Source organism: Grammomys surdaster, unplaced genomic scaffold (assembly GCF_004785775.1).
Source record: "Grammomys surdaster isolate TR1022 unplaced genomic scaffold, NIH_TR_1.0 251, whole genome shotgun sequence".
NCBI lineage: Eukaryota > Metazoa > Chordata > Mammalia > Rodentia > Muridae > Grammomys > Grammomys surdaster.
This window is the reverse complement of record NW_021604692.1, coordinates 2,574,659-2,598,934: the sequence shown is the minus strand read 5'-3', so window position 1 is coordinate 2,598,934 and position 24,276 is coordinate 2,574,659. Positions and strand designations below refer to the sequence as shown.

The 24,276-nt window shown below is 46.5% G+C and overlaps 1 protein-coding gene across 2 annotated transcripts in view; it reads right to left on the bottom strand.

The window, feature by feature from the left end:
• Positions 1-16,340, bottom strand: part of Kif3b (kinesin family member 3B) — a 41,144-nt gene extending 24,804 nt beyond the window's left edge. Inside the window, exon 1 of one of the 2 annotated variants that reach the window (XM_028774978.1) lies at positions 16,264-16,340. The gene's annotated coding sequence lies outside the window, so the exon portion shown is untranslated. The remainder of the gene's footprint in view (positions 1-16,263) is intronic. The other variant, XM_028774979.1, reaches the window with a different exon arrangement.
• Positions 16,341-24,276: the final 7,936 nt, after the last annotated feature.

Sequence of the window (24,276 nt, the reverse complement as noted above, 5' to 3'; positions counted from 1 at the left end):
GCTGGAGGGGTTTGTTTGTTTGTTTGTTTGTTTGTTTTAACAAAACAAAACAGGTGGCTGGAGAGATGGCTCAATGGTTAAGAGCACTGGCTGCTCTTTCAGAGGTCCTGAGTTTAATTCCCAGCAACAACATCATGGTGGCTCACAACCATCTGTAATGGGATCTGATGCCCTCTTCTGGTGTGTCTGAAGACAGTGACGGTGTACTCGCATATATAAAATAAATAAATCTTAAAAAAAAAAGTCATTAAAGGTCTGCAAAGCATAGCCCAAATCAGGCCGATCCCATCTCTGTAAACACAGCTCCCTGACACACAGCGATGGCCTGCTCTGCATATGGCTAGCGCTACAGTGACTACTAACGTGCAGTGCAGTGGCTTCAATGAAGACAATACGCTCCCCTGCCCCACAACCCACAATATTTACCATCTAGACTTTTGTAGGGAAAGTCCTTGAATTGACAAGTTTTAGTCTAGACTCACCAAATGAGACCCTGTCCCTAAAAAAAGCCAACTCGATATCAAGTTATAGAGAACAGTCTACATGAGAGGATGACTGTCAGCTGTCCAAACTGGACAATGGAGAAAACACGTGAGAAAATATAACTAGAGAGGGGGACTGCAGGAGGAGCTAAGGTGGGAGGAGTAGGGAGAGGAAGAGGAAAAGGAAGAGGAGGAGCTAGGGAGGGCAGAGATGTAGGAGGATGAAGAGCCACGCAGGTATGGAGAGCTGTCCTGGGTAACAGCTTATATTTAGGTTAGGTAATTGGGATACACCTCTAATTGTATGGGCATATTGTTACTGAGCATTTCCAAATATATAAAGCCTTTGATTAATATTTAAGCATTAGAGTCTTGTTTTCCTACAGGACATGCGTGAATGGCGGGATGGTCTGGGCTGTGCCCAGCCTTGCGAAGACAGCGTGGAAAATTGGCAGAGCCATCTCCCATGCTCGTGTCTCGTGGGTGACAGGGCTGGTGTTTCTAGCGGGCTGTTTCTAGCTGCCTTGTGCACGTGGCCTCTGGCCGAGGAACATGGAGGTTGAGCTAGGCAGAGCCGCCCACAGCTTAGACAGTGGGCTTGACAAGCAGCTGTTTTAAATAATTACTTCAACAGGGGACAGACTCAACTTCACTTGCAATGTTTGATCATTTCTCTTTTAAAACTAAAAAGGGCAAATAAGACATGAGCTTTTAACCCTAGCACTGGGAAGTAGCCACTAGGAGTGCCAGGCCAGCCTGATCTACAAAGCAAGTTCCATGACAGACACAGCTACATGGTAAAACCCTGTCTCAAAAAGAAAAAGGAAGGAAAAGCTCACTCCACTGTTCCATCTTTAAAAAGACACTTGGCATTGGCTGACCCCAGATGCCAAGCCGGAGGCCACTTGAGCTTGACTTTAGGATCCATCTGGACAATCAACAAGAGTTCATCTCCTCATGTCCCAAAATAAAATGGGGACTTACATTTATTTTGTCTTACAAGTACCTGGTTTTATCAAAGTAAGTTCTACTAAAGCATTTAAAGCAGAAAAAAAAGGACGTTTAGCAAGGTTCTATAATGACTAGAAAATGGTTATAAATGAAAAAGCCCTTTATAAAATTGCATGGTTTCATGTCATCATGATTATATAAAAATAAACACTCAACAAAACATCAGCAGTGGTTCACTTTTGTGATAGGAATACAGGCGATTCCCCTGTTCTTCCAACATATCTGTATCTTCCAAATCCTCCTCTCATGGGTGTGCAGCCTCTTCAAATGGGGATAAAAAGAAATGTCTGGCAGTTCTACAGTAACAGCTCTACAAGAGGCAGTCGCAGACACACATCGAGCACACTGATACATCTCTAATCAATACACTGCAACTCAGGTCCTCTAAGAGCCCAGGGAGCCACCTGCCAACTGACTGGCCCAGAGGTCAAGGATGGAGTGTTTGAAATGCAGCCTGTGTCATAGATCATGTGCTCTGGCAGAAAAGCACCACAGGAAGAGAAAAGCAACACTGTCAGCCAGCCTAAGCCACCTCCACAGGCCAAATTTGCATAGGGGAGCATTAGTCTCTGTATCAGGACTCTGAAATCCTGGACACACCAGCTAGCAAGTACATCCTGCACCCTGGTTCCTAGGATGGCATTATCACAATGGGAGTTACAATGTTTCTAGATGGGTACAGTGGCTCACACCTGGGACTCCAGCACTAGGGAGGCTGAGCTGAGAGGATCACCAGGGCCCAGGATTTAAGACCAGTATAAAGTAGTGAGACTTTGTTGAAAAATAAAGGTACACACACACACACATGAATTTATTCATCTCTATTTATAAAAGATACAAAACATACATTGTAGACTATTGAACATAAGAACATAATATTGCATTGAGGGAATAGTTCTGCATTCTCATCCTCCACCCCTCCCTCTGTCTGTCTCTCTCTCTCAGATAGGGGCTCATGTGTCTTGTGTGGCTTAGGCCAGTGTAGGCCAAGCCTGTAGCTGAGGATGACTTGGAATGCTTGCCCGTCTTGGCTTCACCTCCCACTGCTGGGGTTGCAGCCGTGCAACAGTATGTTGATTGATGTTGAGACAGGGTTTCTCTGTGTAGCCCTGGCTGTCTTGGAACTAGCTCTGTAGACCAGACTGGTCTCGAATCCACAGATTGCCTGCTTCTTCTGCCTCTCAGTAGTAGGGTTAAAGGTGTGCGCTACCATCACCTGGCTAGTTCTATATTTTCTCATGAGTGAATAAAATAAGGAAGCCAGGTGTAGTATCACACACCTGTAGTCGAAACAGTGCTGACTTGAAGGCCAGTCTGAGCCATACCTGGTGATCTTGTTCAAAGTACCAAAAATAACAACAAAACCCAACTTCCACTTACAGAAGGGAAAAGCGAGAACCAGACAGCAGTAATGGTTGTCGGGTAAGGCTGGTTTTCCTTAAATGAGGCAAGTGGCTGAGAGCCAAGGCAGGAAAAGAACTGCATTGTTTGCACTTTCAAAGCTACTGGGTTTTCAATCATGTGGGATTTGTTATCTAGTCGACCTTTTAAAATCATGGGCTAGGAATCCAGCTCAGTTGGTAGAATCTTGATGAGAATAAAAGAAACCCTGGGTTTGATTCCCAGCACCAAATAAACCCAGCCATGATGGTCCATAGCTACAACCCCAGCATGGGGAGGTGGAGCCAGGGAGAGCAGGAATTCAGAGTCACCCTCAGTTACACAGGGCTGGAAGCTGGCCTAAGACACGCAAGACACATGAGCCCCTACCTCAGAAACGAAAACATCTGTGAATAATGTTAACAGATTACCTAGTCAAGATAATTAAATTGCGGGACTGAGGAGAGGTCTCAGTGGTTAAGACAGAGGACACAGTCTCAGTTCCCAGAACCCACACAGCAACTTACAATGGTCTATAACTCTAGCTTCAGGGACCTACCTCCCTCCTGTGGCCTCTTTAGGCAACTAAACATACATGGCATACACTAATAAACACACACAAATGAAAATAAAAATATATATTTTTTTAATGTAGGTAGGATTCAAAAAGACGGCTCAGCAGTTAGAGCACTTGCTTTTTCAGAACTGAATTCAGTTCCCAGCAACTACATGGCAGCTCACGACCATAGGTAAACCCCACATGTACATGATATGCAGATATACATGTAGGCAAAACAAACACACAAAAATAAATCTAAAAAAATGTTTACTGTAATAAAAGAATTCAAAGAATGATCTTTGGCATTTGATAGGGGTAAGACTGAATACCTGCTCTGGCTCTTGCTGGCTCTGTCTTAAGAATCTGATGTAAAGGGTTAGGCATGGTTGCATACACCTTTAATCCCAGTAGAGGCAGAGACAGGTGGATCTCTGTGTGTTTGAGGCCAGCCTGGTCTACAGAGCAAGTGACAGCCCATCCAGTGCTGCCTCTTTTAGACCCTGTCTAAAAAAACAAGAGTTCTATGAGTCATTGTTTCTTCTGTCAAGTGAAGCTGGTTGCTAAGAAGCATGCCCTGAAGAATGGTACCCACGGGTAGTGCAACAGACTGGAAGCCATGCTGCTCTCTGGTTAGTGAGCTTGCAAGTCTTCTTTTGTCTGTCTTTCTCCAGACTTTTTGGTGGGTTTCTTTATATAACTGAGGAAAGAGGAAGCAATAGAGCCATTCCCTGCTTGAAGAAACAAGGCTAGCACCTTGATTTTGTTTTAAGCATCTGAAGACAGACACATTATCAGAAAGCAGCCCAGTAAGACCGGCAGTGCCTGATCGTATTACTCTCTCAACATTGCAAGTACCGTGTTCTTTTAAATAGTCTGCCCCGAATCCAGAGAGGTGCCTACACTCTGTCACAGCATTTGTCTGTGAGTACGACAGAAGCCCCCTCTTGTATTTAATAGTGAAACACTCATACATTTCCTACAAGGATTCAGTCACCTCACCGTTCCTTCTCCTTTAAGGTCAGGTCTCATATAGCCTAGGCTAGCTATCATGAGCTATGTACCTGAGGACGGCTTTAAACTCCTGACCTTCCTGCATTCTCTTCCCACGTACTGAGATTGCACATGTGCACCACCACACCTGGCTTGTTCTCTACTTCTTGTGTGTGTGTGGGGGGGGGGAGGTGCATGGGTATGGAGGTGGAAATCAGAGAGTCCCTCCATCACTTCCATATTAAGAGGCTCACAACCACCTGTAACTCCAGTTACAGCAGGTCTGACTTCTGCCTCCATGGGCACCTATATGCATGTTCTGCACACTTACACATAAAATTAAAAACTTTTAAGAATAGGTTTATCTTTTTACAATACATACAAGAATTTTCAGGTAAAGTTATGTATATATAATTTGTTTAAAAATAATCAGGCTGCAGTAGATGAGGTTAGAATAGTGCTCTCAGCCTTCCTAGTGCTGGGACTCGTTAATACAGGTCCTCATCATGTGAGGACCCCAACCATAAAATCATTTTCTTTTTCTTTTCGAGACAGGGTTTCTCTGTATAGCCCTGGCTGTCCTGGAACTCACTCTGTAGACCAGGTTGGCCTTGAACTCAGAAGTCCGCCTGCCTCTGCCTCCCAAGTGCTGGGATCAAAGGCGTGCGCCACCACCGCCCGGCATAAAATCATTTTCATTGCAACTTCATAACTGTAATTTTGCTACTGCTATGAACTGGAATGTAAACATCTGGTATGTGATGCCTATGAAAGGATCATTCCACCCCCAAAGGGGTCATGACCCACAGGTTGAGAACCTTGGGCTAAGATGAAGGAGATGACCTAATAATGCTGGTGTAGGCTGGAGGTGATGGGTCATGGTGCTTGGGGTTTCCAAAATGGGAAGGAGGAAAAAAGCACTCCCTGCCTTTTCACTGAATAATTTCTTTTAATTATGGTTGAAAATATAAACACCTACTACCGACGAGACTAGAGTACACTCAGCTCCTGAGGAGGCTGATGCAAGCACATTGGAAAGTTAAAGCCAGCTTGAGTCCAAGAGTAACTTAATGAGAGCCTGTCTCAAAATAAAAGTAGCAAGTGGGCTGGGGACACAGATCAGGGGTCCAGTATACAGGAGGCACTATTTTAGTCGCCAACACCATAACAAGAACAAACAACAAAAAGCCAGAAATGTGGACAAAGAACAACATGCATGAGGACCACCACCACTACCAAGGCCTCTCGGGAGCATCCGTCTCTAAACCCTGGAAACAGCCCTACTGGCAGCAGGCAGGTCCTGAACATCTCTCTCTTTTTTTTTTTTTTTGTTTGTTTGGTTTTGTTTTTTTTCGAGACAGGGTTTCTCTGTGTAATCCTGGCTATCCTGGAACTCACTCTGTAGACCAGGCTGGCCTCTAACTCAGAGATCTGCCTTCCTTTGTCTCCCAAGTGCTGGGGTTAAAGGTGTGCACCACCACCTCACCTCCTGGAAATTTCTTTTCCTTTTTTTTTTTTTAAGATTTTATATACATACATACATACATACATACATACATACATACATATGCAGAGTACACTGTAGCTGTCTTCAGACACACCAGAAGAGGGCATCGAATCCCGTTACAGATAGTTATGAACTACTATCTGGTTGCTGGGAATTGAACTCAGGACCTCTAGAAGAACAGTCAGTGCTCTTAACCGCTGAGCCATCTCTCTAGCCCAGGAAATTACTTTTCTTAAACAGGAAATTTTCCCCTCTAGAAAAGGCTGCTGAGTGAGCACCAGCAAGGGGAGACACTGCCTGTCTGAGCATCTCCACTTCCTTACCGCTCATCTTACAAAACTGAAGACCACCTGCTCGTAGTAATCTCAGTCACCTTAGCTGACACTGTACGTTCCACAATTTACCAGCAAGGTTTGCACTCAGGTTTCTGAATCACCAGCAGAGTGATGACTGCTGCTGCCCCTGGGCTGCTAGAGACTGTTCCGAGCTCCTATTCTGCCCAGCTTGTCTCCTACACAGAAGCCCACACAGCCCCACTGAAACCACTGTGAAGATACTATGTCCTCAGTGTGTGTGACAGTTCATTAATGTCCCAAACCTCAGTCATCTTTCTACTTCACCTGGATCACATCTGTATCTATCCTGTGCTCTAGTGTAAGAAAATCAAAGTGCTGTAACACACACCCAAACTTTAAAAGCAAACCAACCTCACCCCATTATCACTGGTGGGAGAGAGATCTCTAATGCAAATTATGATTTAACTACATCAGTATACTAAAGATAGTTCTGCTGGCAGTGAGCTTAGTGTCTGCAATCAGGTGACAGAGTGAAGAAACACAGTGTGTCATCAGGATTAACTGATCCTTAAACATTCCCACCTCAAGATGCTGTACAGACCTGTGGTACTAACAAGAGCTCACTGTATGCTTAGGGAAACACCCTGAGTGCCCCACCCAGAAGGTCTGGGAGAAAGCCCAGCATAGAGGCATAAGGGTGAAGATGTCCACCTCAAGGCCCAGTCATGTGTTTGTGTATGCAGCTATAGACATACTTAAACATATACAAAGAGAGAGACAGACACTGAGGTCCAGGCCGGTTAACTTATTTCCCCATGTCACAATATAAGCAACAGAATTTTCTGTGATAGCACAGGCTTGACCAATAGATCTTTTAAAATATTTTTTTAATTTGGGGGATGAATTTCAGACAGGGTCTTACCATTTAGCCCTGGCTGCCCTAAAGCTTACTATGTAGACCAGGCTGACCTTGAACTCAGTGAGATCCACCTGCCTCAGCCTCCTGAGTGCTGGGTTAAACGTATGTATGCACCACAGCCTTTTTTTAAATATTGTATTGATCTATTTTATGTGTGCACCCATGTGTGGAGGTCAGAGGACAATTTGCAGGACCTGGTTCTCTCTGTCATGTGTGTGTCTCTCGACTTGAAGTCAGGCCATCAGGCACCTTTATCAGCTAAGCCATCTTACCAGTCCTGAACCAAGAAGCTTTCTTTTGTTGTTGTTTTTTTCGAGACAGGGTTTCTCTGTGTAGCCCTGGCTGTCCTGGAACTCACTCTGTAGACCAGGCTAGCCTTGAACTCTTGAACTCAGAAATCCACCTGGCTCTGCCTCCCAAGTGCTGGGATTAAAGGCGTGAGCCACCACTGCCCGGCAACCAAGAAGCTTTCTAAAGGTACTGAATGAAGAGCTTCTGTACCCCCCAACCCCCCATAAGTGAGTTGAGGATTGAGTGACTCAGAAAAGAAGCCCAGGGGCTGGAGAGATGGCTCAGTGGTTAAGAGCACTGACTGGTTCTTCCAGAGGTCCTGAGTTCAACTCCCAGCAACCACATGGTGGCTCACAATCACCTGTAATGGGATCTGATGTCCTCTTCTGGTGTATCTGAAGAAAGAGACAGTGTACTCATATAAATAAAATAAATTATCTTTAAACAAACAAGAAGCTCAAGGCTCCAGCTCCAGCCGTGTGAGCCCTGCAGCTACTACTTCTTGCATAAGGCTGGCCTATCTAGCCCAAAGCTGGGTCTGTAGCCTCATCTCATCAAATACTGAGAAGATTCACCTTACTCTAAAACGGCCCAAGGAGTTCCCCATCTCCTCAAACATCCTTTGTAGTCACTTTTTGGTTGGTTTGTTTGTTGAGATGGCGTCTCTTATAATGCCTGCTAACCTCAAAATAACTGTGTAACCCCAAACTCCTGAACCTTCTGCCTCTACATCCTGAGTGCTAGGATTATAACCAAGTGCCACTGCACCTGGTTGAGATTAGCATTTCACATTAGTTACCCAGGTTCAGAAGAGAAAGGCCTGACAAATGGATGCTGTGGTCACTGCTCATCTGGAAAACAGATGGGCTGGAGGCTGTCCCTCGATGGCGGAGCACGTGCTTAGCATGCAAGAGGTTCTTGGTTCTATGAAAGGAGGGAGGGAAGGAAGGAGGGAAGGAGGCAGAGAGCAGTAAAAGGCCAGCTCAATGGTTCAGTGGATGGCGACCCCTGAAACCCATACAAAGGTAGTAGAGAACTGACTCTACAAAAGTCCTCTGACCTTCACAGGTGCACTGTACAGGTGTACATGTCCTCATGTACACACACCAGGCACACACAAACATGTACAAGAATAATTAATAAATAAATAACTTTCTTAGAACTGAGTAGTAGACTGAGCAGTGGACTTGGGGAAGTATTTGAGTCATACAGTCTCTACTTCCCTCTTCTGGGAACTGGGAGGAACAGTTCCTGTACAAGGCTGCTGAGGACCAAATGAAAGCAGGGCTTGCAAGCTTGGTTCAGCAAGCTTAGCTATCTCAACACACTATCAGTTTGCTGTTATCACTAAGTCCTGGGGGCGGGGGTGTCAATGTTTTGTTCTGAGCCAGCTTTGGGTTTTAATGTTGGAGTGAGTGACCTCAGGCCCTGACTGTGTCCTTCAAGCTATGTGCAGGCACAGCCCCTCCTGCAGCTCCTGCATTGTCTTTAGCTCTGTGCATAGTGAAGGGGTGAGGGGTGTGCATGTCTCCTGTCTTCTAGGGCCTAGGTGAGGGGCTTCTTGCCCTCGCAAGACCCTTGTCTTCTAGGGTCTCAGGTCAGGGGCTTGTACCTCTTGTCTTTGTAAGGTTTTCTCTCTGAAGGTTAAGAAAGGTGACCCCAAAAGATAGATTTGATAAGTCAGATCTTGGATACACAGATGATGGTAACAACAGCTACTTTAGTGACCTACAGCTGGGACAGCTCCACCTTCAGATCATCTAGCTGTTTGAACAACTCCACCCTAAATTCACCCAGCTGTTTGGGTGGTACCACCCTCAGATCTTCCAGTGTCTCCTCTTTCTCAGCCATTGCTGCACTGCTTTTGGCTTCTGTGGCCTGACCAGAGAAAAATGGAAGGAGACCATAGTTTTGCTTCTGATCTAGACGAGTGGATCATGGTGAAGTCCAGACCCTGATTTTTCCAATCGAGATCTTGACTATGCATTTTCAAGAAGTACTTCTGTCATGCGCAGCACACTTGGACCACCAAGAATCTTCCTACCTCAACCCTTAGCAGATACTTAATACACTAGCAAATAGGACTGCTTTCTAGGCATCTCTCAGTGTCCTTACCTGCAGCCTGGGGACAACCCACACTCCATGTGGCCACCACTGACTGAGGATCAGCTGATAAGACAAGAAGGAGCAACAAAACCCAGCAGAGCTACCTGGAGCAGCCAGTGCGGTCCTGAGTCCCACAACGCTGACAGGCCTTGCTGACTGCCAAATGTACAAAGGTCTTTCCTAGAACATGTGAAGTGAGGCCTGGAGCCCTTGCTTGGACGAGCTACTACTTTCAAGAGTCCTCTAGGAATTTTGGCAGAATACAGCAGCTTTACAAAGCCTTCCCCTGTCTAAAAAGCTCTGAACCTTTAGACCTACTGTTCAGCAGCCAGGAAGGAGGCATTTTGGCAGGGAGAGCATGACCATCTGAGGTGCTGGGAGTGAGCTGTGCTAGTGAGCCTATGCTCTCCCCTAGAGCTGGCTAGGCTCCTTCCAACCGCCATGAGCCAAGATCCACAGACTGGCATGGAGCCAACCTAGGAAAAGCAAATCTGGATGTCCAAGGTGGAACAGTATCAGATCCTCCAGGCTGTCTTCAGCAAGAGCTGGGGGTTCCTTCTCAAGGGGCTAAGGCACTGTGAACACCTTGGGCCTCTTAGAATAATTCAGTTGTTCCTCTCAGGGCCCCTCACCAGAGACCACTAGGGCCAAAAATCTAGGAGTCACCCTCAATCCTCCCATCCTACTGGACACCTCCAAAACACAGCCATCCCCTGCCACCACCCTAAAAGGTCACCACCGTCTTGCTAACCTCCTACCTAGTCTCCTGGCTGGCACTTAAAGCTCTCTCAAACTCACGATGCACAGGGGCCAGATGACTTCACTTTCTTTTGTGTTTCCTTTTGTGATACTGGTACTGGAACTGAGGGCACACACACATGGTGAAAACACTCTACACTGAACATACTGTCAGCCCTCCAAGTGATTTAAAAAGAAAACAAAAACTAGTGGCCAGGGATATGGCTCAGTAAGTAGAGGCCTTATCCAGCATACACAAGTTTCTGAATTCAGTCCCTAGGCCCACATGATCTGGTGTGGGAGCATACACCTATAACCCCAGCGTACAGGAGACAGGCAAAAGAATCAGAAGTTCGAGTGCATCCTTAGTCAACTACATAAAGAACTTAAGGTTAGCCTAGGCTACAGAAGAACCTGTCTTAAAAATTAATTATTTATTTAAAACACCAACTAAGGTCTAGAGAGTAGGTGTTCCTCCACAGGTCTCAGAACACACAGGGTGGCTCACAACCCTCTGTAATTCCAGTTTGAGGAGATCCAACACTTCCTCTGGGCTCTGTAGACACAAGGCATTCACACAGGCAAAACATCCACACCCATTAAAAAATCAACACCAACAAAACCACCTAGATGATGACACCTTCTGAGAAGTCTTTCATGGTCCCCCAGCTTTCAGACGCCTCTAGCCCGAGTCCCTCTATAGTAGACTCCCCTTGCCCCCTCTCCACTCACCCTTCACAGCCACTTCCTGCAGTCTCTGGAATTAGCAAGCTCATACTCACCTTGGAGTCTTTATCCTTTTGGTATACCTTCAAACACTGAGCCCCTTCCTGAGAGTAAACCTCAACAAAATGGTCACGGGCTCCCCCAATTAAAGCAGCAGTGTCCCTCCCCATCCCTGGAGAAGTGATTTTCTTGCCAACGACTGTGCCACTGCTCCCACTGTGTTTCTTCAGTTCAAATCCCCTTGTCTGCCTACATTTGGTTTGGGGTTTGCACCTGCTGAACTATTAACTGTGAGAGCAAGGACCTCAGCCATCTCTTCGCTGTCACATCCCCAGGCTGCACAGGGCTGCCACATACTGGTTGCTCAGCAAATGGCCCACAAACGAAGCCATAGGAACACAGCAACAAGAGCACCGTGCCTGGAGTCTGAAGATCTGGACACCAGTGTGAGGTGGGCTACTTCCCGGCGGCATGGCTTCTCTTCCTAGGAGTTCCCCCATTATCCACTGGAGAGTTTAAACTGCACCCTGCAGTCTTCAAGGGTACCAGTAAAACCAAATAAAGACCCACTTCAGAACTCAAAAGCACCAAGATCCATACAGACAGCAGTGTGTCAACTATCACAAGACAAGGTTCTTCATCATCGACCTGAAAATCCATAGGTGAAATGTGTATGAACCTGGCATGCAGGAGATCAAGTGCAGGGCCAACCTAGGCTACATAACAAGACCCCAGAAAGGCAAGAAGAATGGAAAGAGAGCTGGAGACGTGGCTCAGCAGTTAAGAGCACTGGCTGTTCTTCCAGAGGACCCATGTTCAATTCCCAACACCTACATGTCAGTTCACAACTGTCTATAACTCCAGTTCCAGGGCACCTGGCACCCTCACACAAACATACATGCAGACAAACCAATGCACACAAAATAAAAATAAATCTTTTTTTAAAAAAAGAAATGGAGCCGGACGGTGGTGGCGCACGCCTTTAATCCCAGCACTTGGGAGGCAGAGGCAGGCGGATTTCTGACTTCGAGGCCAGCCTGGTCTACAGAGTGAGTTCCAGGACAGCCCGGGCTATACAGAGAAACCCTGTCTCGAAAAACCAAAAAAAAAAAAAAAAAAATAGAAAAAGAGAGGAGAAAGGAAAAGGAGGGGGAAGGAAGGGAAAGATAACAAGGGAAAAAGGTGTAAGAACAATCTAAGGTTCCCCACTCCCCCCACGCTCCCCCTCACCACCCTGCTACTAGTTCCTACCCCAGGTGCCTAGCAGACTTCTCAGGACGCAGCAGAAAACAGCAGAACTTTGCTCTATGGCCAACACAAACACAACCCACAAATCTATTTAGACAAGTCAAGGCAAGTGTGTTAACATACACCTACAGTCTCATGTGCTCGGGAAGCTAAGGTGACAACATCATTTGAGCTGGGAATTAGAGGCTGGCCAGAGCAACAAGTCCACCTTAAACAAAACCAAGAGGCCAGAGATGGGGCTGGTTAGTGGAGTGCCCACCTAGCATATTCAAGGTCCTGATAAACCTGACACCCAATGGTGTCAGGGAGATTGAATACTGTCAAATGACAGTTATTTGCTAATTAAGCTCTGGGTTTCTTGAAGGCCACAGAGATACAACATCCTGTACATCCTGGGATAGAGAAACGTAAGAAACATTTACTGAATTTGGTCCCAAACAATAAAACCTCCAATTAACCAGTTTCCTCCTTAAAACAAACAAAAGCAGGGCCTCATGTGGCTCAGACTGACCTCGTAACTTGATATGCAGGTAAGGTGGCCTTGAACTTCTGATCCTTCTCCTTCAGCACCTGAGTTCTGGGGTCGCAGACATGAGCTACCATGCCAGTGTCTATATAGCACTAGAGGAGAAATCCAGGGTTCATGTATGCTAGGCGAGCATCCTACCAACTGAGCTACATCCCACTGCACCAGATTTCTCCTTTCCTTGTGGCCCATCCTGGCAAGGATGTCCTTTCTCATGGAGAAAGCCTGCAATAATACCAACATTCACATAATGCCAAGATGACAACTGCTTCATGCTTATGATGATCTTTGAAGACTGACAGACGTGAGATTATAACCACACACTATACTCACTCACCAACCATTAATAGAATATTAAATATAATACAGGTGCTGGGTTAAGCCCAAATAATGACAGCTAACATTTACTAAGTGTGCCAAGCAATATATAGCCACAAATTATTATAGGAAAATGTTAGTGCCGGGGTGAATTGTTGGCGAATGGTACTCTATTGGTCTGGGTTTGCGAAAGGAACAGAACGGAGGATGACAGTATTTATTAAAAGGGGATTTATTATTAAAAGGAGATACAGTAGTCTAGCAATGGCTGTCACTCACTGTACAGGCCAAGAAACAGGAAGCTGTTCAATCCACAGGGCTGGATGTCTCAGTAATCCCATTCAAATCACCAGAGATGCTCTTGAGGTACCCAAAACAGGCTACTGCAACTGCTGTTGGTTGCCCACCATTATGAGATGGTAAGAAGTTTTAGCTGAAGACACTACAAGCTTTGATTTCATGACAAAGAGAAACCAAGCTGAAACTGAGCTGGATGCTTCCCTGCTGCTGGCTGTGGTTCACCGGGTTAAAGATGCTATGCAGCCTGCTAGGGAAGAACTCTCATCAACAGTGTCACTCAGTTGTGGATGCTTCATCCTACAGTAACCACCTGCCCAGCAAGACATGCCATGACAGCTACAGGCTGACCAACAGCTTGCACTGCAGCCTTCTCTACAGACAGAATTCCCATCCAGTCCTAGAACTTACTCAAAGCCCAAGTCTGGAGAGGGCATAGGCCCTCGTCCGGGAGTCACTGCTGTTGTGTTGCTCAATGGATATGATGTATCTGTCAAACTACTTTCTAAATACTGTAGATTAGTAATGAAGTCAGCTTTGCTCGCAGGTGCTTCTTCTGCAGTGGGCCATGGTTACTGAGGCTCACAAATGGCCAAGGTTCTGGAAGTAGGGGACTACTGAGTGCTCAGCCTAAATGGAACATTTCACCCCCTACAAGGGTCACAGAACATCACAGAAGAGGGGACAGAAAGAATGTAAGACACAGAAAAGGGGAGTGGCGTGTGTGGAATGCTGTCTTTGGGTAGGACATGGCTGTGGCCCTGTGAGCTCTCTGAAGCTGTGCCTGTGTGTGCAGAAGCACATCAATAGTCAGTCACAGAAGGGGACGGGCTTCGGAAGGCCTCACTCCGCTCTAGGACTTACAGGCAGTTCATGGTTGCTAAGAAAGAAGCACTTCTTCCATCGTGGAAACACTAGTAAGTTGCTTGTAGCAATCCTAAGTAGACCGGCTGGGCGCCATCAAAGTGGGGGGATGTGGAAGGGGAACAATGTGGGAAGAGAGGGGATCAGCAGGAGTAGGAAGGTAATGGGGGGGAGTATGATCAGAACACATTATACACACGAATTTAAAAGTCACCAGGGGCAAGGAAAGCACTTACCACGCAGGCCCGACAACCTGAGTTTACAGAGTTTGATCCCCAGCGCCCACATAAAGGTGGAAGGAATCAACTCCACAAAGTCGACTTCTCACCTCCACACACGTGCTGGCACTCTCACACACACAAACTACAGTAATAGTATTTTTAAAAGTCAATCAAATTTATTAGGTAAAATGAATATATACTAGGAACAAACTAGAACATGCAAAGCTTTTTTTCCTGAGATCTTGTTTCCATGCCACTGGGAGAACAACTTCTAGCCAAAGCAATTAGAAGCAACCCAAAATACCCTTGTGGCCTTCTAGCAGTTACTGTTGAGAAAGCAGAGGCATCGGGGAGCAGGGAGTCAAATGCACGTCCGGCTCCATCACGCCTCAGTCTTAGGCAAGCCATTCACTTTTCTCAGGGACAGGTTCCTCATCTACAAGACCGGGTGAGATCACCAGCTGCCTGACGCAGTCTGTGAAGATTAAATGAGATAATACGCCTCAAAAAAATTCTTAATCATCAAGTTGCAAATGATCACTACTGCTCTAAGCATTTCTCAGAAGAGATAAATGCCTCTATTCTTGTTATAAATATACCGGGTGACAGACATGGCACAAGTACAGAAGCTTTTAAGAGGTCAATAACTTGCCTTCTCTGAGCAGATTACAAAGTAAAATTGTGGGTGGGGAATGGCCAGGGTGTCTGGAATGCCCGTATGCGCTGGCAAGCGACGCACACCTCCTAAGTCCTTTTGGTCCCAAGTCATCTTCCCCATCCTGGAAGGCCCTATCCCATTAGTGTGTTAGGTACTAACCACGTGTTTTGTGGAGGGGGAGGGGCCCACAAGGGCCCACCCCTACACGAGGATTTATGGGCAGTTAACGGTTGCTAGGGGGAGGGGCTCACAATACCCCGCCCATTCCTGAGGAGTTGTGTCTCCACCACCACACGCCCACACCTAACACCTCACATGAGTTGTTGGTGATTGAGGGGGTAGGAGGCATTTTCTACCGTAGTGCAGCCACGGGTAAAACGCCCATGCTCCTGAAAAGAACCCTCACCAAGTTCTTGTAAACTGCTCTAGGGCATGGAATTAGAAGGGACTAGAAAGTAAAAGGGAAAGGGTCAATGGGAAGGGGACACGAATAAAATAAATTATACACACGAATGAAAAGTCATCAAGAAACCCGTTATATGCAATTAACATGTTAATTTTAAAAAAAAAAAATCATGTCCCAAGCTACTCCAGACTCCTTGCTTCCCACGGAAGGGCATTATCCCATGATCTGATTTACAAATGAGCAGAAGATTCAACGCCACGCTATGCAGCCCAAACTCAAGCACTCAGACTTTAAACAGGAGTCTTGGTCCCCACGTAGAGTACCCTGGCCGTTCACCTTCTTCCCACTTGGAGCCCTTTCATGTACATGTCTCCTCAGCAAGTGTCAAGACCCCAATGGGCAGACAGGTCTGCAGCTGCCAGAGAGGGCAAGGGGTTTGTCCAAGGTCACACAGCGAGCCAGGCACCGCCCTGAGCCTCGGACCTCAGGTACTTGCTTCCTGAGCTGCCTTTCCAGCCAGGGCCCGAGACTACGGCCCCGGACCGGCCGTGAGGAGCGAGCAGGGGCGGCCGAGACTTGGGGGTCGTGCGGACCGCGCCCGAGAAGAAGCCGGGTGGTCAGAGATACCACAGAGGCCGGGCAAAGGATGCTGCGGCTCGCAGAGCAACGACGCCGGGATAACGCTGGGCGCCCCGCGGGGACCCCGCATCCCGAACTCACCTGCGGCCGCAGCCAAGAGCGGGCGGCGGCGGCGAACCCGGGGCTCAGCCATTCCCCGCTGCCCCGGATGGGGAGAGACCGCGGCCGCTCACTTCCTTAGCAACCCGGCTCGGCGACCCACTTCCTTAGCAACCGCGACAATTTCAATAACTTTATTGGGCCTCCGAAGCGAGCAGCCTGCCGAGGGGCGGGACCCGGTGTGCCGCGGCGCTTCCCAGGTTCCCAGTGCGCGCCAACACTCTGACCGTCCTAGGGACCCAGACTCCGTCCTCTGGTCTCGCGTGCCTCAGTTTCTCCGTTTGTGAAACGGAGCACAGTTCCTTGGTCGCGCTACGCGCTTTCATCCTCCCCCTCCGAAAGCTCTTTCAGGTCAGTTCTCTGATCTGGGTCTCAGATTAGTATTGAGTGGCTCCCAATTAAGGCCACCCAGGGATGAAGACAAATCCTTAGGAAAAATCCTCTGCCCTGCCTGTCACTTCCATTCGGCCACTGCGTCCCAGAGTCTGCCTTTCATATATTCCTGCATTTCTTCACCGTCAGGGATAGGCCAGGCCACCCGTCATCTTTCGACTAGACTGCAATTCCTATTCTCTGTTAATAGACTTTATGGCCTGGCAAACCACTCCCGCCGAGATGACCTGAATAATAATTTAAAACCTGAAGCACATCCCTGCGTGGCATCTTTGAATTCCCATTACTCTTACCATCACACACAAAAAAACTTTGGTTGAGCATGTTGGCTCGTACCTGTAGTCCCAGCACTTGGGAAATGGAGGCAGGAGGATGAACAGTCTAAGATCATCCTTAGGTACAGAGCAAATTCCGAACTACACAGAGAGACCACCTCCCTCAGTGTCAAAATAAATACATATAGTTGTAGGAAAAGATGCTACCCTCTGACGGCTCAGTGGGTAAAGGCGCTTGACGACTTGAGGTAGATTCCAAGGACCCACTGGGCAGAAGAGAAACAACTTAGGTTGTCCTCTGACCTCATCACATGTACAGTGTATACACACACACACACACACACACACACACACACACACACTTAATGTAATAAAAAGATACCAAACTAGCTGTACTGGGGGCACATGATGGGTATCTCGACTAGATGATCTGAATAATAATTTGAAAACCTGAAACACATCAAATCACCCTCCCTGTATAGCATCTTTGGAGTCCGGCTACCCTTCCATCAAAGCAAAAAGTACCCCGGAGTGAGAAGTGGGCGGATCTCTTGAGTTGGAGGCCAGCTGTAGTCTACAGAGCAAGGTCTAGCAGAGCTGGGGCTACACAGAGAAACCCTATCTTAAAAGGAAAAAAAAAAAAAAAATAACCAACAAAATTAATAAAAATAAAGACTTGCTTTATTTGTTACAAACACATTATGTGTTGTTTACAAGCATGTAATGCAATATATGTCTTTATGTTTCATCTCTTCTGTATCTTTTGGTGTTTTCTAGGGCTAATAATTGCCAAATTTTTCTCTCGTTTTCATTAATTCTTTTAGTCGCTCTCTGCACCCTCTCCCATTATAGGCGGTCCTTAAATTCACTATGAAAACAAAATAACTTGGGACTTCTGATCCTCCTGCCTAAGTTCTGACACCACAGGCATTTATGCCACATGTCATTTATGTGGTGCTGGAGATGGAACCCAGGGCCCAGACCAGTTTTTTGTTGTTGTTATTGATAGTGGTGGCTTTGTTTGCTTGCTGTCTTGCATTTTCCTGAGACAATGTTTCTCAGTGTAGCCCTGGCTGTCCTGGAACTCACTCTGTAGCCCAGGCTGGCCTTGAACTCAGTGATATACCTGCCTCTGCTCCCTGGTATTAGTTGTTTTTCTATGGCTCTGACAAAATCCCATGAAATTTATAAAAGAAAGCATTTTATTGGGATTCCCTCATGCCCGGCATTGGGATTACACACGCATGCTACCACATGGCTTTTACATTTATTTTTAGATTTCTTTATTATTTTATGTGTATGAGTGTTTGCCTGTATGTATGCGTGTGCACTGGGTGTCTGGTTCCTGAGGTGGTAAGAAGGCATGATATTCACTGGACCTGGAATTACACACAGCCAGTTGTGAACTGCCATTTGAGTGCTGGGAACTGAACCTTGGTCCTCTACAACAGCAATCAGTGCTCTCAACCACTGAGCCAACTTTCCAGCCCCCAGTGTGGCCTTTTAATATGGGTGCTGGGGATTGAACACAGGTCCTCATGGTTGAGTAACAAACTCACTGAGCTATAACCCTAGTCCACTGTGGCTGGCTTTACTATGTTTTTTTTTTATATAGGATCTCATTGTATATGGAACTTACTATGTAGACCTGGTTGTCCCCAAATTCACATAGATCGACCTGTTTTTGTCTCCTAATGAGATTAAAGGCGTGTGCCAGGGCTTCTGGCTTTTATTCTGATCCTGCCTACAGGAAGGAACTGCTAATGGGCTTCCTACAGAGCTGGCAGATAGCATGGCTTAGTTCCCCTCGGCATGGCAAAAGCATCAAGTTTCCTGACATTCTAGAACAGTGCTGTCTGGCAGACCTGTGGCTGTGGTAGAAATGCTCTGTATTGATACCATCCACTATGGCAGCCGCTAGCCACATGTAGCTGCTCTGTTTCCAAAATGACACCAGGGCTACCAAGAACCAAGTCACGTTTAGTTAGTTTTGATTAATTTATGTTTGAGTTGTCACCTGTGGCTACTAGCTGTCATACTGCACAGGACAGTTCCAAGACTTTCCAACAAAGATTTCAGGTATAGACAATTTGGGTCCTGAGTTCCACTTCCTTCCTTTATCCAGCAGGTGATCCAATGCAAGTCATTCTTTAGAACTCCATGTATCCACCTGTAAAATATATATTTGACACTGTCCAGGTTTGTTGCAGGTCCCTGCGACAGCAGGGCCCAATAACACCAGAAAGTCTATGGGTTCCAAGGCTTTATTGTTCATCGTGTCTGATAGATGGTCTAGATGTGCACCCCCATTTAAGCCTGGGAGGACCTGACTTAAATAGGGAGGGGGGAAAGAGGAGGGTCACTTAATTTAGCTACGCCCTCCAGCCTTTAGGTAACTCATGAATATGGAAGTCTCTCGAGGCTGAAGCCTGTAGTCATGCCCTCTACCTGTGTGTGGATGATGACGCAAATCTCTCTGGGAGGGGCTGCTTAGCCAAACGTGACTGCAAAGCGCAGGTTAATGGAGATGTAGACCATGTATAGGGGCCTGGATTCTGGGGGCGTGGCCAAACACCTGCCATTTCTCCATTGGAGTCAGGGTTCAAGACCCATGCCCAGCCAAGAATCAAGATATCCTTCCACGGCCCCTCAGTTTGTCATAAAGATGAAATAAAATATGGAGTCAGATATGAAGTAGCGTGCCTCTCATCCCAGCACTTCGGAGGTAGCAGAAGCAGAGAGATTAAGAGTTCAAGTCTAGCTGGAACTACAGAGTGAGTGTAGTGAATGTGCTAGGCATCCACAGGGCCCTGGTTTCCAATCCCTAACTCATGGGAGGGAAAAAAACAAAACAACAACGACAACAACGAACTATTACATAGGCCCATGATGTCCTAAGGATGCAGCAATTGCCAATGTGAGGAGTCCTGCCAGCAACAGGGCCCAGTGTCCTTTGAAATTTGATGCTATTTGGGGAAGAGGGCTGGAAGGGGGTAGTATAAAAAGACTAAAGGAATAGGAATTATTTATTGGATGGTAGAGAGGTGGTATTTCTGAGCCCCTTTCAAGAGGAAACAAGACGCTGAGCTTGGAGGGAAGCCAAGTGCATGAGACATGCTTAATGGTTGTCACTTGGCGAGATGCCCAGGTTCAGCATGGATGAGCCGGTGTGACCTGAGAGAGGCCTAGAAGACTGGGGATGGAGCTAATGGCTTCTAAATTCACATCTTTGATGTTTCTGAAGCAAGCCAGACAAGGGTCGGATGGTAATTGCTTCCTCCGAAGGCACTTAACAGATATGTGACCTTGATCATGTTAGTCCACCTTTCTGGACCTCATCCCTCCCCCTCCCATCCCAACCTCCGCCCCTGGTGCTAGGATGTAACCCACGGTCTTGAGCTTCTCAGGAAAGCTCTACACTGCGCTAAATCTCCAACCCCTGGACCTCCTTTCCCCTGTTGCTTCCTTGAAGGGTTCCTGTGAGGATTTGCTGAAGGGATAATAAGCCTGAAACACAAATGTAGGGCACAGGAAATGACAGGGGATGGTGAGAGTCAACATCAGAGCCAAGAGTCACAGAACCAAACCAGGGCTTATACATACATACTACATATGTATATCTTCTGTAGCACACTGGCTAGCCTATAGCAGTGCATAAAGACACCTATTAAAAATATACATTAGAAGGTTTAATGCTGCCAGGCGGTAGTGATGCATGCCTTTAATCCCAGCACTTAGGAGGCAGAGGCAGGCAGATTTCTGAGTTCGAGGCCAGCCTGGTCTACAGAGTGAGTTCCAGGACAGCCAGGACTACACAGAGAAATCCTGTCTCGAAAAACCAAAAAAAAAAAAAAAAAAAGAAGTAGAAGAAGAAGAAGGAGGAGGAGGTGAGTAGACGGCACACCCCTGCATCTTGCTCCCAGAAGCCTGAGGCAGGTGATTTCAAGTTCAAGGTCGATATTCTGGTTTATTTTCCTTGTCAACCCAACTCTCTTGGAATTATCATAGAAGCCATCCTCTGGGTATGTCTAGCAGGGTGCTTCCAGAAAGATCTGACTGAGACTTGGAGTTCAGAGTGAATTCATCAGGAGAAAGCTAGGGGAGTGGCAGCATCTGTCTCTGCAGACAAGGCTCCTCCTGCTCCTGCAGCATCCTTTCCCCACCAGGATACATTGTATTCCTTTAAACAAAGAGCCAGTATAAAGTCTTCCCTCCTTAGGTTGCCTCTGTCAGGTAATTAGTCACAGAAACAAGAAGAGTGACTAGTGACAGTTTGAGCTACGTAGCAAATCTTCAGGAAGAAGGAATATCATTTCTTTCTTATCAACAGCTTTTTTTAAAAGCATAATAACAGCATTGGAATGGTGGAGAGTGGGACGGTTCTATCCCTGGACAATGACAGTGGGAGACTGGCACAGACAGTAAGGCAAATTCAGTTGTAAGAAGCCATTTGAGTTGGACCATTTTACTTTTAGATATTATTTTGAGAAAATAATAAGATGGAGTCTCAAATATTTAGACATAACCATGCCCACCCCAGTCCCTCCTTTCTCCCCACCCCCTTCCTTCCTTCTTTCAACTTTTTCTTTCTTTCTGTGTCTCTCGTATAGCCCAGGTTAGTTGGGAACTCTATGTGTAGCCAAAGATGACCTTGAAGTCTTGATCCTCCTACTTCTCACCTCCCAAATGCTAGGATAAAAGCCATGTATCACCATGCCTGGCACTAAGGCAGTGACAAAGACTGAACCCAAGGCTGTATGTGAACTAGGTAAGCATTCTACCAACTGAGCTACACCCTGATCAGTTTTCAGCAAGGAAACATGTTCACTATTAGAGGATGGAGAGGTGAACGGAGGTGTCAGTAAAAGGATATGATGTTGAGTAGAGTGGCCCGCACAAGTAACTCCAGCACTTAGGAGGCTAAGGCAGAACCAAGAGTTCAAGGCCAGCCTGGCCTACACAGTGAGGTCCTGTCACAAAAAAACAAAATTGAGATGCCTTTAATCACAGCATTCAGGAGGTAGAGGCAGGTGGATCTCTGTGAGTTCAAGTCCAGCCTGGTTTACAAATGACTTCCAGGACAGCCAGAGTTCCATAACAAATAATATCCTGGACTAGAAAGAGAGCCCCGTTGTTGAGAGTATTGGCTGCTCCTCCAGAGGCCCCAGGTTAGGTATCCAGCATCCACATAGCAACTCACAACCCTCTGTAACTGCAGTTCCTTGGGATCCAATGTCCTCTTCATTGTTCTCTTCAGTCTTTTACAAGCACCAAGTGTGTGCATACATATGTGCAGGCCAGATAACCATACATGTAATAATAACTGGGAGGAGAGACACAGCTCAGAGTTTAAGAGCACTTGTAAGCCAGTGAATCTGGGTTGGGTTCTTGGCCGCTACATGGTAACTAATAACCATCCATAACTGAAGTTTCAGAGGATCTGATGCCTTCTTCTGACTTCTGAGGGTATGAGACACATACCGTACATGTATATATGTATAGGCAAACACTGATATAAATAAAATGTTTCTTTAAAAAAACTGAAAATCCAGATCCACAGGTTGGAGGCATGGCTCAGCAATTAAGAACACATATAGCTCCAGAGAGCATCTCCATCAGGCAAGACACAACTGCCTGTAACTCCAGCTCCAGGGGATCTGATGCCTTCTTCTGATCACCATGGGGACCTTGTATCCATATGCATATACTAACATGTGCACACATGCAACACACACATGCCTAAAATTAAAAATACATGACAAGTGTCTGGAAGGAGTCCCCACTAAACAGGAAATGTGTTCTTTCCTTTGATGGTTTTCCACTCAATCTGCCCCCTTAATTCTCAGCACATGCCTGTTTCTTACTAATAGTTGGCTTTGCCGTTTGGGCTCCTTTTAAGTAGTTGGAATTACCTGGTCCTGGCTCCCTATCACTGAAATTGTATGAGCTGAGGCTTAGGGGCTACTTGTAAGAAGTGTCAGGGAGGGATTTCAAAAGCCAGTTGGTAAAGCCTAGGGAGAAGGAGCTGGAGATGTAGTTCAGTTGGTAGAGTTCTCACCTAGCACACTCAAAGGCCTGGCACTGGTGGCACCTGTGGGCACAGGCCTCTACCAGCTCTCAGGAGGTGGGGGGAAGAAAAATCAGAGGTTCTAGATCATCTTCTCAGCTACCTGGCAAGCTTGATCCCAGCCTGGGATGCATGAGACCTTGTTGCAAACAACAAACAAACAAACAAACAAACAACAACAGAACAGCAACAACAAAACAGATGTAGTTCGCTCAGACTCATATGTAATCCATTCCAGGGTGAAAATGGCAAATATTTATTTAACACTTGTCAGGATGCTTTTAAGGGATGAGGATAGTAAAACACTGGTGGTTTAAAGAGGAAAAGGAAAAGGTCTAAGTTGGGAAGGGGGTGGAAGGCCATGGCAGGGGAGGGAGTCAGGAAGGATGAACACCAGCGACTCTTTTCAGAAGCTTTCTAAATTATATGTGTATATATGTATGTAGACATAAAAAAAAAAAAGAGTTTGGATGAAGATACCCTAGTCTAAGAAGTGGGCATAGTGCTCCCAGATGCCAAAGGCCATAGAACAAAAAGGACCAGTGTCAGATGTGGATTACTTCCCTTTGAGCTGTTGACCAGGGAGGTCTCATCGACAAACGTCTCACCTCACTCCATCCCACTTGTATGCATTACAGGCTATCGCCAGTGCTCATGGTTATCATTTAGAGCTTGACTCTAAGACCCTATTGCTAAAGATACCATGCATTTGTGTCACAGGACGTGGAGAAATCAAGCTGGTAATAACCTGGAAGTTTCATTCCTACTGGCCAGCTTTCTTAGTGCCTAAAGGCGCTACATAGTCTGCTGGGGAGAAAAGTAACAGACTTAGTCAGCTGTGAAGCTGAGCGCTTGCAAGCCACAACACCAACTTGTTGTGATCGTGGCGTGAATGTTATGGGAATGATCAACCACTTTCAGATTGGATTTATTGCCAGCAAAGGACATCAAGATCAGATGTGGTGATGTATGCTTTCGATCCTAGCACTTGAGAGGCCAAGGCAGATAGATCTCTGTGAGTTCAAGGCCAGCCTAGTCTGCATAGTGAGTTCCAGGTCAGCTAGGGGTACATAGTTACACAGTAACTCTCTCTCTCTCTCTCTCTCTCTCTCTCTCTCTCTCTCTCTCTCTCACACACACACACACACACACACACACACACACACAGACACACACACACACAGACACATACACACACACACACACACACACACACACCGAGAGAGACAGAGAGAGACGGGGGGGGGGGTACAGAGAAAA